This window comes from Mustelus asterias, chromosome 19 (genome assembly GCF_964213995.1).
Source record: "Mustelus asterias chromosome 19, sMusAst1.hap1.1, whole genome shotgun sequence".
NCBI lineage: Eukaryota > Metazoa > Chordata > Chondrichthyes > Carcharhiniformes > Triakidae > Mustelus > Mustelus asterias.
This window is the reverse complement of record NC_135819.1, coordinates 33,968,978-33,986,835: the sequence shown is the minus strand read 5'-3', so window position 1 is coordinate 33,986,835 and position 17,858 is coordinate 33,968,978. Positions and strand designations below refer to the sequence as shown.

Genomic DNA, 17,858 nt, shown 5'->3' with positions numbered 1-17,858 from the left:
AATTAAACAGAATCGGGCAAAACGATACCTAATGCCCACTTTGCTGATGGATCATAGTAGACATGACCTCAGCTTGCTGAATGCGGTTAACCACCCCATGTCTGCGAGCGGTTGAGTTACGAATCCTTTCTGTATAACATAAGGAACAAGCAGACCACAGGTCCAGATGGCCAAACCCGGTCTATTTCGATAAGGAGGAACTAAAATGATTAATTATGAACTCATGGTAACTTGTTTTGAAAGAAATGTGATTGGAAGTTAATTATTGCTGACCAATGTGAAAGGACCTAATTGGTCATCTGAAAGCAGCGTTAATCGATCCAAATTAGGCATTCATGTACAGTGTAAAAGTGTATAAAAAAGGGTGCCATCTCTAACTAAGCGCGCACTCTCGCTAGACTGCGTTCCAGCGACTGTCCGCTTGCTTACTAGTCAGCGAATAAACTGCCTTTGCTTTGAACTACAGTTTGGTGTCTGCGTTTTGCTTCAAGAATGTAACAAGTCTCCTCGAAACGAACTTAACACCACAGTCTGAAAGACATACTGGTTTGGTGCATTGGCCATGCTAAATTCTCCCTCAGTGTGCCCGAACAGGCACCAAAGTGTGGTAACCAGGGGATTTTCACAGTAACTTCAATGCAGCGTTAATGTAAGCCTACTTATGACACTAATAAATCAACTTAAGAACTTAGAAAGGAAGGGTGGAATTTTACAAGATTGACTCTAAGTGTCCAGCTAGTGTGAAAATGGGAAAGTTCCTGATCCATTTTTTGGGTGAGTATTCACCTCTAATCTTATTCACTTAGTCATTGAAAATGTGGGCTGGATTGTTTCTCGCTGCTGCAGGCAGTGGGCTGGGCTTAATTCACCACTCAGCCTGTAGAGGGAGCTATTGTGCACGCGCAGACCTATGTGTCTGCACACTTTCAATAGAAACTGTAGAGGGAGCTATTGTACATGTGCAGACTTCTGATGCTGCACAAGCACAATTTCAGCAGCCAAGCCAGGGTCTGGCAGACAGAGAGAGAGTTGTCAGGACTCTGCTGCTGCAGATAGCCTCACAATTTCCACCCCCCTCCCACCCCCCCACCCCCGGGCAATCGCAGGTGCCCACCACCAATTGTGATTCCCACAATGTCTGGGCATCCAGCCTCCGCTGTCCTACAGTGCAGAAGGACGTCATTTAGCCCATTGAGTTTGCACTGACTCTCCAAAAGAGCATCTTACTTGGGCCCAAGCACCACCCCCCCCCACCAAAACTATCTCATGACCCTGCACATTTACCACCTAACTTGTACATCTCGGGACACTAAGGGGCTGCAATTTAGTATGACTAATCCACCTAAGCTGCACATCATTGGAGTGTGGGAGGAAACCGGAGCACCCGGAGACACGGGGAGAACTCTGCGCAGACAGAGACCCAAGGCCGGAATCAAACCTGGGTCACTGGCGCTAACCACTGTGCCACCGCTGTAAAATGCAGCCTCATGTCAACGATAAATATGAGTATGGAATATTTGACTATTTCCACTTTGCAATCTTTATGCAATCATCTATGCTTTCATAAAAGCAGGAGAAGCAAATTTGATCATGAAAATAAACATTAGGCTCCGGGAAGTGAGGCTGCGGCAGTGACATTTTACATCTATTTCAGTGCAGGGAGGTGAGCATGTGCAAGAACCACCACTGAAGATTCAAAAAGAAAGTACATGAAACAAATGACTGGAATTAAAAGTGCAAAGATTTGGCTAAACGGTGAAAGATTGTTTCCACTGGTTAGTGAATTCAGGATAACTCCCGGGAGGAATGATGGGGAATTTTGACTGTTTCTTTTCCCCCAGAGAGTTTCAAGAACCTGAAATGTTTTGACCAAATGCCAATGTTTAGATAAAGACCAAACTGTTATTCATAAGGGAATTGCCTAAGTTTGCAAGAATGTATTGTAGAAGGGAAGAGGCAGTGTAATTGAATTAAATTGTTTCAATTATTGAGTAATCACTCATACAGGTAGGATGAAAAAAGGCGCAAAAGACAAACAAGACTTGTCTTTACATAGCACCTTTCACAACCAGTGGACATCCTTTTGATTTGATTTGATTTATTATTGTCACATGTATTAACGTACAGTGAAAAGTATTGTTTCTTGCATGCTATGCAGACAAAACACACCATTCATAGAGAAGGAAAGGAGTGCAGAATGTAGTGTTAGAGTCAAAACTACGGTATAGAGAAAGATCAACTTAAGGAAAGTCCATTCAAAAGTCTGACAGCAGCAGGGAAGAAGTTGTTCTTGAGTTGGTTGGTACGTGACCTCAGACTTTTGTATCTTTTTCTCGACAGAAGAAGGTGGAAGAGAGTATGTCTGGGGTGCATCCTTAATTATGCTGGCTGCTTTGCCAAGACAGCGGGAAGTGTAGACAGAGTCAATGGATGGAAGGCTGGTTTGTGTGATGGATTGGGCTTCATTCATGACCTTTTGTAGTTCCTTGCAGTCTTGGGCAGAGCAGGAGCCATACCAAGCTGTGATACAACCAGAAAGAATGCTTTCTATGGTGCGTCTGTAAAAGTTGGTGAGAGTCGTAGCTGACATGCCAAATTTCTTTGGTCTTCTGAGAAAGTAGAGGCGTTGGTGGGCTTTCTTAACTATAGTGTCGGCATGGGGGTTTCAGGACAGGTTGTTGGTGATCTGGACACCTAAAAACTTGAAGCTGTCGACCCTTTCTACTTCATCCCCATTGATGTAGACAGGGGCATGTTCTCCTTTATGCTTCCTGAAGTCGATGACAATCTCCTTCGTTTTATTGACATTGAGGGAGAGATTATTGTTGCCACACCAATTCACCAGATTCACTATCTCGTTCCTGTACTCTGTCTCAGTCATTGTTTGAGATCTGACCCACTACGGTGGTGTCGTGAGCAAACTTGAAAATTGAATTGGAGGGGAATTTGGCCACACAGTCATAGGTGTATAAGGAGTATAGTAGGCGGCTGAGAACAGAGCCTTGTGGGGCACCGGTGTTGAGGATGATCGTGGAGGAATGTTGTTCCCTCGCCTTACTGACTGTAGTCTGTGAGTCTGTGATCTCACAGCCCATTTGAGTGAGCAGCATAAGGGTTATGATCAAAGAGGCTCACTGAGGTCTTAAAGGACAGGAAAACGTAGACTCCAGACCACAAAGAGCATTAGGCCCAGTTATGGAAGCAGTGACATCAATGAGAACATCTCTCCAATACAACACAGCACCTGCTCAGTGAGGTTCATAGAATCCCTACAGTGCAGAAGGAGGCCATTTGGCCCTTCGAGTCCGCACTGACTTGCTGACATCTTATCCAGGCCCTATACCCGTAACCCCACATATTTAACCCGTTAATTCTCCTAACCTATATATCTTGGAACATTAAGGGTCAATTTAGCATGGCCAATCTACCTAACCTTCACATCTTTGGAGTGTGGGAGGAAACCAGAGCACCTGGAGGAAACCCATGCAGACACGGGAAGAACGTGCAAACTCCACACAGTCACCCGAGGCTGGAATTGAACCCGGGTCCCTGGCACTGTGTGTTAAGCCCCTTTAGCACCCAGTGAAGAATGAAGATTGCCTTCATAACATATGAACTGACTTGCAGCTAAAAAAAATACATACAACAAAAATAGTTGTTTAATTTTATTGCTTTTTTAGGCATAACTACATGGTTTAGCAAACAGTTTCTGCAAGAACATTTCAGAGGTGAGCAGTAGAAAGAACATGAGTATAATTTTAACTGTTGCTCCGAAACTGTTATTTGGACAGCAATCTATCTAGACTGTGAAAACAATTAGAAACACTCATTATATTGAAATATAGCACCAGTAAGATGTATGTGCTGCTAATTAGTTCCTTTTTCCAACATAGATATTCAATTAATTTCATTTCAAAAAAGTGCCATAAAACTGTTTCAGATAAGGCTAGTTTTTCCAAAGGAACAGTTGGCACACTAAACGTTACTATTTTTCCACTAAAAGGATCCAATTTTGTCAGGAATTTAATAAACCATTAAGTTTCTTATGATGAAACTGTGGCATTCTACCAAGTACATGACGGAATTCCCCAATATGCTCAAAATTGATACTGGCAAGTCAATAATATCATTAAAAAAGTGACTTTAATAGATACATACATATAATAGAAAGAGTCATTCAAGGTCCGGACATAAGATGAATTTTCTAATGAAAAAAACGTGATTTATAGCCACAAACAAGCTGGGAAGTCTCAGCAGGTCTCGCAGTATCTATGGAGAGGGAAACGGTTGTTGGGGGAAATGTTTCCATCCCTCCACCATGGGAATCGTAGCAGACAGGGAGTGGGCTTTGCAAAGGTCCATTGACCTAGGGTGGGATTTTCCAATTTTGGGGCCAGCGTAGCCAGAAAATCCCACCCAGAGTTTCGAGTCCAATATGAGTTTAAGTTTATTTATTAGTGTCACAAGTAGGCTTACATTAACACTGCAATGAAGTTACTGTGAAAATCCCTTGGTCGCCACAGTCTGGCACCTGTTCGGGTACACTGAGGGAGAATTTAGTATGGCCAATGCACGTAACCAACACATCTTTTGGACTGTGGGAGGGAACCGGAGCACCCGGAGGAAACGCACGCAGGGACGGGGAGAATGTGCAAACTCCGCACAGACAGTAACCCAAGCCAGGAATCGAACCCGGGTCCCTGGCGCTGTGAGGCAGCAGTGCTAACCACTGTACCCCCATAGTGTCACCTGTATGACTCTTTTTCAGTACTGGATACTTCTTGAAAAAGAGTCACATTAGACTTGAAACGTTAACTCTCTTTATCTCTCCTCAGTTGCTGCCGGACCTGTCGAGTTTTTCAAGCATTTTTTTATTTTTATTTCAGATCACCGGAATCTGCAGTATTTTGATTTTATTTGATTTACATGGTGCCATTTGTGAAAACAAGATATGGCAAAACACTTGACAGCAATTTGTATGAAGCTGAAGTCACTGCCAGAATAACGCCACACGTATTATTAATTAAGTTAATGAAAGAAAGCAGGAGAAGGTGCTTCTGGACCACATTCGAAGCAGCATAAAATATAGGAAAGTAAAAAAGTTTATTTATTAGTCACAAGTAGATTTACATTTACTACACATAAAAGGAATGTAGAAGCAACATCCTAATTAATCATAGATTGCTGCAACATTTCCATTGGATCTGAATGGGAGGGCCACACCACGAAACTCTACTTTGGAGTTGAGGACTGAACATACAGATGAACAACGGGGGTTAGGAGCGGGAGTAGGCCCTTTGAGCCTGCTCTGCCATTGGATAAGATCATGACAGATCTGATTGACACCACCCGGCTACCTTTCACCCTAGTTTATCAAGAATCATAGAATCCCTACAGTGCAGAAGGAGGCCATTCAGCCCATCGAGTCTGCACCAACTCAGCATCTCACCCAGGCCCACCCCCACCCTATCTCCATACCCCATTGCATTTACTCAGCTGATCTATGCATCTTGGGACATTAAAGCTGAAACCCTACCACTTAGCCCGCCCCGGAATCGTTCGCAGAATGGAAATCTCCATTGGCCTTAGGTGGGATTTTATGGCCTCGCTCGGGCGAGATCGTTCGGAGATTTCCGTTCTGGGACCCTTTCTAAGGGTCAATTTAGCATAGCCTATCCGTCTAACCTGCACATCCTAGGGCTGTGGGAGGAAACCGGAACTCCCACAGGAAACCCACGCAGTCACGGGGAGAACTTGCAAACTCCACACAGTCACCCAAGACCAGAATCGAACCCGGGTCCCAGGCGCTGTGAGGCAGCAATGCTAACCACTGTGCCACCGTACCACCCATAATCAATCTACCTCTGCCTTGAAAACATTCAAAAATTCTTTCAGTGATCACAAATGCATCTGAAAAAAAAACTATAAGAAACAAGAGTTGCATTTATATATCATTTCACAACTTCAGAACATCCCAAAGTGTTTTACTGTCAATTAAATACTTTTAATGTGTAGCCACAACTGTAATGTAAAGAGGCCCTGCAAACAATAATGTAATAGCTATCAGATACGCTGTTTTAGGTCTGCTTTAGTGATGTTGGTTGAGCGATAAATATTAGCCTAGATATTGAAGAGAACTCCCAAGCTTTTCTTTGAACTATAGAATTCCTACGGTGCCGAAAGAGGCCATCCAGCCCATCAAGTAAGTCTGTATCGAATCTCCAAAGGAGCATCCCATCCAGACCTTCCCTTCCTCTCCGTCCTATCCTCATAACCCTGCGCATTTACCATGGCTAATCCCCTTAACATGCACATCTTGGGACACTAAGGGACAATTTAGCATGGCCAACCCACCTACGCATCATTAGACTGTGGGAGGAAACCCACACAGACACGGGGAGAATGTGCAAACTCCACACAGACAGACATCCAAGACCAGGACTGAACCCATCTCCCTGTGAGGCAACAGTGTTAAGCACTGCGCCACCCAAACACTGCCTTAGGACATTTTACACCCATCTGAGTACAGATGTGAAAGATTGTTTTACCGTAAATCAGTATTTCTGCACTGGAGAGTGAGACTAGATTTTGGGCTGAAGTGGGATCTGACTATAGAGCACTCAGACTCTGAAGCAGAATTGTTACTACTGAGCCAAGGTTGACACTTAGAGAAAGAGCATGAAATTGTATTTGTGCCGGTATAAGAAAATGGAGGTAATTGAGCAAAATGTATAATTCCTACCTAACAGTGCTGCACACACACAATATAAATAATAGCCTAATTTTCCTAAATAAATAGATAAATAGCATTAAATAGTATTCTGACTAGCACAGTAATAGTAACTTCTAGGCTACTGTCAAAAATAATATAGAGCAGTGCACTCACAAAGTACTCCGAAGAGTTAACACTCTTGCTTAAACTTGCTTAAGCGGCACAGTGGCACAATGGTTGACACTGCTGCCTCACAGCACCAGGGACCTGGGTTTGATTCCCAGCTTGGGTCACTGTCTGTGTGGAGTTTGCACATTCTCTTTGTGTCTGCATGGGTTTCCTCCGGGTGCTCCGGTTTCCTCCCACAGTCCAAATATGTATGGGGTTAGGTGGATTGGCCATGCTAAATTGCCCCTTTTTGTCAGGGGGATTAGCTAGGGTAAGTGCATAGGGTTGTGGGCTAGGGCTTGGGTGGGATTGTGGTCAGTGCAGACTCGATGGGCCGAATGTCCTCCTTCTGCACTGTAGAATTCTGTGATTGTTTGATTTCATTGCGACCCCCCAAGTGAAGAGCTGAGTGCCAGAGTGCAAGTCCCACCCGTCATGGTTTGAAAGGGGAATGGGAGGTCAAACATTGCATATTGACCAAAGGACCCCTAGTTCAAGATTTAAACTATGAGCGGTTAAACTATGGGCGGGATTTTACCAGCACGTCCGCCCGAGGTTCGGACAATCCTGCCCGAGGCCAACGGAGAATGCCATTCTCCGATAAAACTCTGGCCTATGTCTAGATTGTGGGATGATGCAAGAAGTAAAGATTCCCACAGTTTGGGGGTCCTGGGAGAGAATCAACTAGAGCAGCAGACTGTGCACTATCTTGATTTGAACCCAGCAAGGAGGTAGAGAGGCAGGGAAACATGTAAGATGGCGTATTAGAGCTTAGAAGGAAGTCATAAGGACACTTCTGATCAACATAATATCAATCAATTAAAGAGAAGAAATGCTTGGGATTCAGAGAAAGATTTGCAGTTAGGTCTTAGAATCATAGAATGCCAGAAGTGCAGAAGGGGGCATGGTGGCACAGTGGTTAGCACTGTTAATCTCACAGCCATGATGTGGAGATGCCGGCGTTGGACTGGGGTAAGAACAATAAGAAGTCTCACAACACAAGGACTTTAACCTCACAGCGCCAGGGACCCGGGTTCAATTCCGGCCTCGGGTCACTGTCTGTGTGGAGTTTGCACAATATGTGGGGTTACAGGAATAGGGCCTGGGTGGGATTGTGGTTGGTGCAATCTTGATGGGCCGAATGGCCTCTGTCTGCACTGTAGGGATTTCATGACACTAAGGAGACCATTATTAGGCCCATCAAGATTGCACTTGCCACAATCCCAACCAGGCCCTATCCCATAACTGCACGTATTTACCTTCCTAATCCCCCTGACACTATAGTCAATTTAGCATGGCCAATCAACCTAACCAGCACATCTTTGGACTGGGAGGAAACTGGAGCGCCCGGAGGAAACCCACACGGACCCGGGGAGAACGTGCAGTTTCCACACAGACACTGACCCAAGGCTGGAATTGAACCCGGGTCCCTGGTGCTGTGAGAACAAAGAACAAAGAACAATACAGCACAGAAACAGGCTCTTCGGCCCTCCAAGCCCGTGCCGCTCCCTGGTCCAAACTAGACCATTCTTTTGTATCCCTCCATTCCCACTCCGTTCATATGGCTGTCTAGATAAGTCTTAAACGTTCCCAGTGTGTCCGCCTCCACCACCTTGCCTGGCAGCGCATTCCAGGCCCCCACCACCCTCTGTGTAAAATATGTCCTTCTGATATCTGTGTTAAACCTCCCCCCCTTCACCTTGAACCTATGACCCCTCGTGAACGTCACCACCGACCTGGGGAAAAGCTTCCCACCGTTCACCCTATCTATGCCTTTCATAATTTTATACACCTCTATTAAGTCTCCCTTCATTCTCCGTCTTTCCAGGGAGAACAACCCCAGTTTACCCAATCTCTCCTCATAACTAAGCCCCTCCATACCAGGCAACATCCTGGTAAACCTCCTCTGTACTCTCTCCAAAGCCTCCACGTCCTTCTGGTAGTGTGGCGACCAGAACTGGACGCAGTATTCCAGATGCAGCCGAACCAACGTTCTATACATCTGCAACATCAGACCCCAACTTTTATACTCTATGCCCCGTCCTATAAAGGCAAGCATGCCATATGCCTTCTTCACCACCTTCTCCACCTGTGACCTCACCTTCAAGGATCTGTGGACTTGCACACCCAGGTCCCTCTGCGTATCTACACCCTTTATGGTTCTGCCATTTATCGTATAGCTTCTCCCTACTTTATTTCTACCAAAATGCATCACTTCGCATTCATCAGGATTGAACTCCATCTGCCATTTCTTTGCCCAAATTTCCAGCCTATCTATATCCTTCTGTAGCTTCTGACAATGCTCCTCACTATCTGCAAGTCCTGCCAATTTTGTGTCATCCGCAAACTTACTGATCACCCCAGTTACACCTTCTTCCAGATCGTTTATATAAATCACAAACAGCAGATGTCCCAATACAGAGCCCTGCGGAACACCACTAGTCACAGGCCTCCAGCCGGAAAAAGACCCTTCCACTACCACCCTCTGTCTTCTGTGACCAAGCCAGTTCTCCACCCATCTAGCCACCTCCCCCTTTATCCCATGAGATCCAACCTTTTTCACCAGCCTACCATGAGGGACTTTGTCAAACACTTTACTGAAGTCCATATAGACGACATCCACGGCCCTTCCCTCGTCAACCATTCTGGTCACTTCTTCAAAAAACTCCACCTGGTTAGTGAGGCATGACCTCCCTCTCACAAAACCATGCTGACTATCATTAATGGGTTTATTCCTTTCTAAATGCGCATACATCCTATCTCTAAGAATCTTCTCCAACAACTTCCCCACCACGGACGTCAAGCTCACCGGCCTATAATTACCCGGGTTATCCTTCCTACCCTTCTTAAATAACGGGACCACATTAGCTATCCTCCAATCCTCTGGGACCTCACCTGCATCCAGTGACGAGACAAAGATTTGGGTCAGAGGCCCAGCGATTTCATCTCTCATCTCCCTGAGCAGCCTTGGATAGATTCCATCAGGCCCTGGGGATTTGTCAGTCTTTATATTCTCTAACAAACCTAACACTTCCTCCCTTGTAATGGAGATTTTCTCCAACAGTTCAACACTCCCCTCCGAGACACTCCCAGTCAACACATCCCTCTCCTTTGTGAATACCGACGCAAAGTATTCATTTAGGATCTCCCCTACTTCTTTGGGCTCCAAGCATAATTCCCCACTTTTGTCCCTGAGAGGTCCGATTTTTTCCCTGACAACCCTTTTGTTCCTAACGTATGAATAAAATGCCTTGGGATTCTCCTTAATCCTGTCTGCCAAGAACATTTTGTGACCCCTTTTTGCCCTTCTAATTCCCCGTTTGAGTTCTTTCCTACTTTCTTTGTACTCCTCCAGAGCTCCGTCCGTTTTTAGCTGCCTGGACCTAACATACGCCTCTCTTTTCTTTTTGACCAGTCCCTCAATTTCCCTGGTTATCCACGGTTCTCGAATCCTGCCCTTCCTATCTTTCTTTTTTACAGGCACATGCCTGTCCTGTAGCCCTAACAACTGTTCCTTAAAAGACTCCCACATGCCAGATGTGGATTTACCCTCAAACAGCCTCTCCCAATCTCTGCCTAATCCCACTAAAGTTATCCTTCCCCCAATCCAACACCTTACCCTTGGGACACCACTCATTCTTTTCCATCACTATCCTAAAACTAACAGAATTGTGGTCACTATTTGCCACATGTTCCCCTACCGAAACTTTGAAGACCTGACTGGGCTCATTCCCCAGTACTAGGTCCAGTATAGCCCCCTCTCTAGTCGGGCTATCTACATATTGTTTCAAAGAACCCTCCTGTACGCATTTTACAAATTACTCCCCATTCAGAGTCCCAGCTCTCAGCGATTTCCAGTCTATACCAGGGAAATTGAAGTCTCCCACTACAACAACCCTATTTTTCCTGCACCTATCCAGTATCTCCTGACATATCTCCTGACATAAGTGAGGCAGATGCGAGGAGAAATGGACTAAGACATTTGTGCAGAGTGAGTAGAAGTGAAGGCTCCAAGCCTTTAATGGATTTGGGCCTTATGGAAATTTAGGAATTCTTCATGAAAAAAGGATAAGTTTGGCTAATTAGAAAAGGAAACCAAACTACTTTGAGGCATTTTGGACAATGTATCTATCATAGGAAGGGAAATCCATTTCAGATTAAGGGAGAAAATGAAAGGCAGAGTGTTAGCAGTTTAAGGCTGAAGCTTATCAAAGGTGGCTGCTGGTCAGATAAGGGAAGGACACGAAGGAACCACATCCTTGAGCAAGAGAGTCAAAATCTTCATTGCCTGATTGGAGGTATTGGAGGAGATTGAGAGAGTGGGGTCAAGTTTGTCCCTTGGAAACAGTGGGTAGGCACCTGACCGCGATGAAGAGGCTGCTGTGATTTGAAGACACTGCCCTCCGTTACATTAGACTGATAGGCTGTGGAGCACCAAATGGGCACCTCAATACCCAGCTGGCTAAATTGGGGCCTCCCATTCTCATGTCCTCCAGGCTGCCGGCAAGGTAAGTGCAAAGGGGTGCAGCTCACAATTACATAGGATGGCTGTTCCATTGTGCCAGTGATCAGAATACTGTTGCTAGGTCCAGAGGTGCACTATTACTCCCCACAAAAATACCCCCAAATGTACTTTGGCTCCAACACCCGTGGAATGGGTAAGACAATGGCCACCACAAGTCCCAATCTTAAAATAGCAAATGGGACATTCCTCCTTTCAAAATATGATCAGCCGGTTTGCTAGTTAATTGGTAAGGCTACAACCTGAATTTAAGGCCACTTCCATCCCTTTAAAGGCGGGTGAGAAAAGTGAAAATCAACCCCCACTGACTCAATAAAAGAGGAAAGGTTGTAAGAACACCAGCAAAAGGCAATAGAGTATCAAGATAAAATCTGTTCAATACACCACATTTCAACTATACAATAAATACCTGTATGAAAACTCACATTGCTGGCATAGCAAGTGACAAAACAATGGAAAAAGAGGGAATGGCAGTAACTTCTCCCACTTTTTGCAACCCCTTGATGAGTAACCAGGATTTTACATACATCGACCAGTCAGTAAGCAATTGGTCTCCAGATGACCTCCACATGTCCCAGTATGCAGTCATCTTGCATCTCCATATTGGCAGCATATTAGCACATTCAGTGTTGCATTGTGTCACACCTTTATACTTATACATCATCAGATCCTCCAGATTTCCACAACCAGCTTTGAGAGATCTGCTAGAAAAGTGTTTTCAAGTTTTGTGTCAAAGGAGATATGTACAATCCCTAGGAAGAGGTAATTGAATAGAATTGCATTTGAAGTATGACCTTCACTACAGTTTAAAATCGTAAAAAGCCATCGTGTTTAGCATGGCATTTGCATGTTGGCTTAGCATGTCCCAAAGGGTCAGTCGCAATTTTCATGGTGATTTGGAAGTGTTGTGGCTGGAAAAGTGGTGCCACACTTCATATTAATTACATGTCCAGATAATATAACCAATTCTCCTTTATACCAAATAACGATGGTCAGTGTAGTGATTTTTCAAATTCTGCCTCAGTAATAAATAGCTTGCTGAGTGATAAAGCACCAAATGTTATGAATTTGTTCTAGCACTTCAAACGCTAGAGCCTCTACTCCCATTCTTATTGGTCATATTTGAATATTAAGAGTTACAGAGCAGCATTCATAGAATCCCTACATTGAAGAAGGAGGCCATTCAGCCCATCGAGTCTGCACCAAATCTCCGACAGAGCATTTTACTCAAGCCCACACCCTCAGCCCCTTAACCCCACGCATTTACCCTGGCTAATCCACTTGATCTACAAATTTTTGGACACTAATAGGTAATTTAGCATGTCCAAACCGACTAACCTGCACATTTTGGAGTAGGGGAGGAAACCAGAGCACCCAGAGGAAACCCATGCAGACACGGAGAGAACGTGCAAAACTCTATACAGTCACCCGAGGCCGGAATTGAACCTGGGCCCCTGGCGCTGTGAGGCAGCAGTGCAAACCACTGTGCCACCCAATTATTTACACTCCACTTACTGTAAGCTTTGAGATACTTCTCAGCAGGTATTAGAAATACATAAACGATACTTAGGATTCCAATGCACACAATATATCACGACTTGGGCTTATTACGTCCCAGTTAACTGTTCTTCACAATTCAAGCACACTCAAGTTCCCTGGTGCACCTAACCAGCACGTCTTTCGGACAGTGGGAGGAAACCAGAGCACCCGAAGGAAACCCACGCAGACACAGGGAGAATGTGCAAACACCACACAGACAATGACCCAAGCCGGGAATCCAACCTGGGTTCCCAGTGCTGTGAGACAGCAGTGCTAACCACTTTGTCACCCTACCGTCCTAGTAAAGACACACTACCAGTACCCACCGTCAGGCAAACTTTGTAACTCCTCATCGGAGAATTGAACTATGGTCCCCTGCATGACAGGCTGGGACATTAACCAGGAGCTGCCTTGCTTTGCTGCAGGAGCTGCCTTGCTTTTGCTGCTGACTACCTTGTTTCTTCCAAGAATATTTCCTCACTCCCTCCCTCCATGTCAAGCGCTGTGCTCACTGGTTTTAGAGCACTCACAAAGAAATCACATACAAAGGAGATTAGGAATTTGTGTAGCCTAATTATTTCAATTGAACTAATTAAAGTAAGATTAATAAATCCCAAGCCAATGAATTTCCACAGCTCTGCAAATTGAGAGGTCGGACAGTGGCAAGATTGCTCAGAGATCGGGGGAAATCACAGGCCAAAGGTAATGTAGGACTGGGTAAAGGTGCAAAGGTGAACAGCATGTGGAGAGGCACTTTAGTGAGTACAAGCTCCGTAAGGTATAGTGCCATTCCTTTTGTCGAAAGAAATTAAATTAAATTAGACAAGCTGTGGGACAAAGCAAGGAGGGCAACCCAGAACAAAAACAAACCAAAAATGAAACTTAAAACATTAAATCAAAATGTGATTAAAAGGGATCAATAAGGCACTCCAGTCCCTGCGATGCCCAATGAGTACGGAATAAGGTATAATGACAGCGACATTCTGCTGACCAGAATGTGTACATAGTGAAATGACACCAGGGTGGCCCCTAGCCTGTTCAAGTTAACTGAACAAAGAACAGTACAGCACAGGAAACAGGCCTTTCGGCCCTCCAAGCTTGTGCCGCTCATTGGTCCAACTAGACCATTTGTTTGTATCCCTCCATTCCCACGATGAGCTGTTGTCCTCATTCACATCTTGAACCTCATTGGTCAACACTCTGGTCAGTAACAGACGTGAGGGCCAATGAATCCAAGGGAATTGACAGCCAGTCGCATGGGGCATTGCAAACAGACACAAGATTTTGTTAAACACTGAACATAACCTCCAAAAGAGGAGCAAACTTTAGATTGCTGAATATATTCTCAATCTGCTGGATATGATGTGGACTCAAAGACAGGGACAAATCATATCTAAGGAAACACTTGGTCAGAGAATTCCCACACAGTCTTCACTGGTCAATTGAATCAGAGAATCCTACAGTGCAGAAGGAGGCCAATTGGCCCATTGAGCCTACACCGACAACAATCCCCCCCAGGCCCTATCCCCGTAACCCCACATATTTACCCTGATAATTGCATGACACTCAGGGGCAATGTGGCATGGCCAATACAACTAACCGGCACATCTTTGGAGTGTGGAAGGAAACTGGAGCACCCAAAGGAAACCCACGCAGACACGGGGAGAATGTGCAAACTCCGCATAGACTGTCACACGAGGCCGGAATTGAACCCGGTCCCTGACGTTGTGAGGCAGCAGTGCTAAGCACTGTGCCATCGTGCTGTCCCCTGATCTGAAAGTGTACTGATTCCCAAAGACTGAAGGTTGGCTCCGAAGAAGAAAGATTGTGTTTCTCTCTGGGTGTCTGTTAGAATTCATCTGTGGCATCGGAGGTGAAGAACTGGACCTTGGGGACGACCAGGGAGGAAGTGTTCCTCTTCATGGAGTTGTTGCGCCTCATGGAGCTGCGCTTCCTCAGGCAGTTCTGGAGGGAAAGCTCGCTCTTCTGCAGGGTCTGGATCAGGATGGAGGGCTTTTCGTCCAGCTCCCGGGCCGAGCAGCAAGGGGTGGCCACCTTGATGCGGTTGCTGAACTTGGAGTAGTCGACCGAGTAGGTGCCATCTTCCTCGGTGACCAGGGGCACGAAGCGGTAACCCCAGAGGATCTCCTCGGAGATGTAGGAGGTGCGGGCCTGGGTGGTGATGCCCGTGGTCTCCACCACCCCCTCCAGGATGACAATGACCTCCAGCTTCTGGCTCTGCAGGTCGCTGGCCGATATCTCGTAGAGGGGGCTGCGCCTGTCCAGGACGTGGCTGACGGTGAGAGGGGCCACCAGGAAGATGCTGTTGGTGTCGATGGGGTTGTCCACCTGGATGTCGATCTGGTGGATGGGAATGACCTCCCCCTCGGCCGTGCTGCTCCTCTTCACCACCTGCATCCTGACCGAGGCACTGATGATCATGCTCTTCCTCAGGTCACCCACCCGGAACATGAGGCAGAGTTTGCCGTTCCTCAGGCAGATGACGGCGTGGCGGCTGAAGATGAGGGTCTCGGCGCGGCGGTGAGCCTGGGCGGTCTTCATGAAGATGCAGCCCAGCATGACGGCGTTGATGATCAGCCCCAAGATGTTCTGCACGATCAGGCCGGTGATGGCCGTGGCGCATTCCTCGGTGATCATCCGGCCCCCGAAGCCGATGGTGACCTGCACCTCGATGGCGAACAGGAAGGCCGAGGTGAAGGAGCGCACCTTGGTCACGCACGGCTGGGAGCCCGGCCTCTGCTGCTGCTCCAGGTCGCCGTGAGCAAAGGCCAGGAGCCACCACATCATGGCAAAGAGCAGCCAGCTGCACAGGAAGGACATGGTGAAGATGAAGAGGGCGTAGCGCCACTTGAGATCCACCAGCGTGGTGAAGACATCCTGCAGGAAGCGGCCCTGTTCTCGGATGTTCTTGTGAGCCGCGTTGCAGGAGCCGTTCTTGGCGATGAAGCGAGCTTGGCGAGGGCGCACCGTGTAGCGGGGCTGCCGCACATTCTCAGCGGCGATCCGAGCCAGCACATATTCCTCTGGGATGATGCTCTTCCTGGCCAGCATGCTGGCAACATAGTCCTGGCGCTACCAGGGTGCTGGGGAGTGGGTGTGGGTGGCACACACTCTATAGGAAGCTTCTCTCCCTGGGCTGGTGCACAGGGTGAAATTGGAGATGACACTTCTGTGGGTTCAATGGGAGCAGGTCACTCCCTTCCCCTGCTGTTGCTGCCCAGGTTAATTGAGGACTGATTACTGCTGCCCCCTCTGTCTTGATGCCCAGGTGTAAGTGGAGTGTGGCACCTCTGCCCAGATGTCCAGCTGCAGTCAAAGTTTGGCACCCCTGCCCCCTCTTTGCTGATGTCCAGCTGTAGTCCGAGCCTGTCTCCTTATCCAGATGTTCTGGTGTGAGTTGGCCGCTCTGCCCAGATGTCCAGCTGCAGTACAAGCCTGGCACCTCTGCCCAGATGTCCAGCTGCAGTACAAGCCTGGCACCTTTGTCCAGATATCCAGATGTCCAAGTATAGGCTGAGCCTGGCACCTCTGCCCCCTCTGTCCAGGTGTCCAGCTGTAGTCCAAGCCTGTCACCTGTGTCCAGATGTACAGGTCCAGTCTAGGAAACTTCTCTCTGCATGAACCTGTCCCTCCTATCCTCGCCTCCTTAAAAGGTCTATCCTTTTGTCCCTACTTTGCTTCCTTATTTAGTTACACGAAAGAGCTTTCCCTCTCTGAGACAAGCCTTGGGCTTTGGCATTACTCACTGCAATTCTCTATTCCGGATTAGACTCCTGTCGGGAGTAAGCTCCTTCGTTATAATCCTGCCCTTGTTAAACTCCGGCAATCTCAAGTGCTCCATGAAGCCGGACCACGCCAGGCTTTATTCCAATCCCGAATGCAGAGCTGGCTCTCTCCCACTGAGTGCTTCGCTGCTTCCACTCAGCTTTTTTAGGGTGGACATTACGTTTGCAAATCAGCATATACCTCCCCCACCTCCTTTCGTAGAAACTTCTAGACGTGAAAGGGTGGTCCTCCAATCTAATTCCTCTTCTTGTCAGGAGGAGCCCGCCTGAAATTAACACTTTAAAGATTAAATCGCAATGACAATCCTTTCCTCCCTAACGCAATGCAGGCTTGGAAACTTTGTCATATTTTAACAATGAAAAAAGATTTGAACAAAGTGGCTTCAAATATTGTCAAATCCTAATCCTCCTTCCGATTGCACCTTACCCTGGGCTCAGTCACGTTCCAACTATGGACATGTTTGGACAGATTTTTTAATCTTAAAAGAGAGGGGTGAGCTTGCAGACTCCTTTCTGCTAAATTTCAGACTATGCAAAATAAAATCTGTGTATTGAATTTGGGTGTTTCGTTTTTATTGGCCAGACCAGCATTTAGGTTTTTAAGTTTATTTATTAGTGTCACAGTAGGTTTGCAATAACGCTGCAATAAAATTACTGGGCGGGATTTTATGGGCTCGCCTGAGCGAGACCAGAAATTCCCGTAGGATGTCAATGGACATTTCCATTGTCAGACCCTCACCCACTCCACTTCCGTGGCGGGCTTGGTGATAGAGTTCCAGCAGCTGTGAAAATCTCCTGGCTGCCACACCTGTTCGGGAGAATTGAGGGAGAATTTATCATGGTCAATGCACCAAACCAGCATGTCTTTCAGACTATGGGAGGAAACCGGAGCACCCGGAAGAAACCCACACACACATGGGGAGAATGTGCACGCTCCGCACAGACAGTGACCCAAGCCAGGAATCGAACCCAGGTCCCTGGCACTGCGAGGCAGCAATGTTAACCGCTGTGCCACCGTGCCCATCCCTAATTGCCTTTGAGAAGGTGGTGGTGAGCCGTCTTCTGGAACTGCCGATCAAGTGGGCTGCTTTGTCCTGGATGGTGTGGAGCT

General features: G+C 46.7%; 1 pseudogene across 1 annotated transcript; it reads right to left on the bottom strand.

Moving 5' to 3' along the window:
- Window positions 1–14,551: 14,551 nt before the first annotated feature.
- Window positions 14,552–16,735, bottom strand: LOC144507552 (ATP-sensitive inward rectifier potassium channel 8 pseudogene; annotated as a pseudogene). The gene is made up of 2 exons (XR_013500116.1): window positions 16,443–16,735; window positions 14,552–16,404 (listed from the first exon to the last, which is right to left on the bottom strand). The product of XR_013500116.1 is annotated as an ATP-sensitive inward rectifier potassium channel 8 pseudogene (transcript).
- Window positions 16,736–17,858: the final 1,123 nt, after the last annotated feature.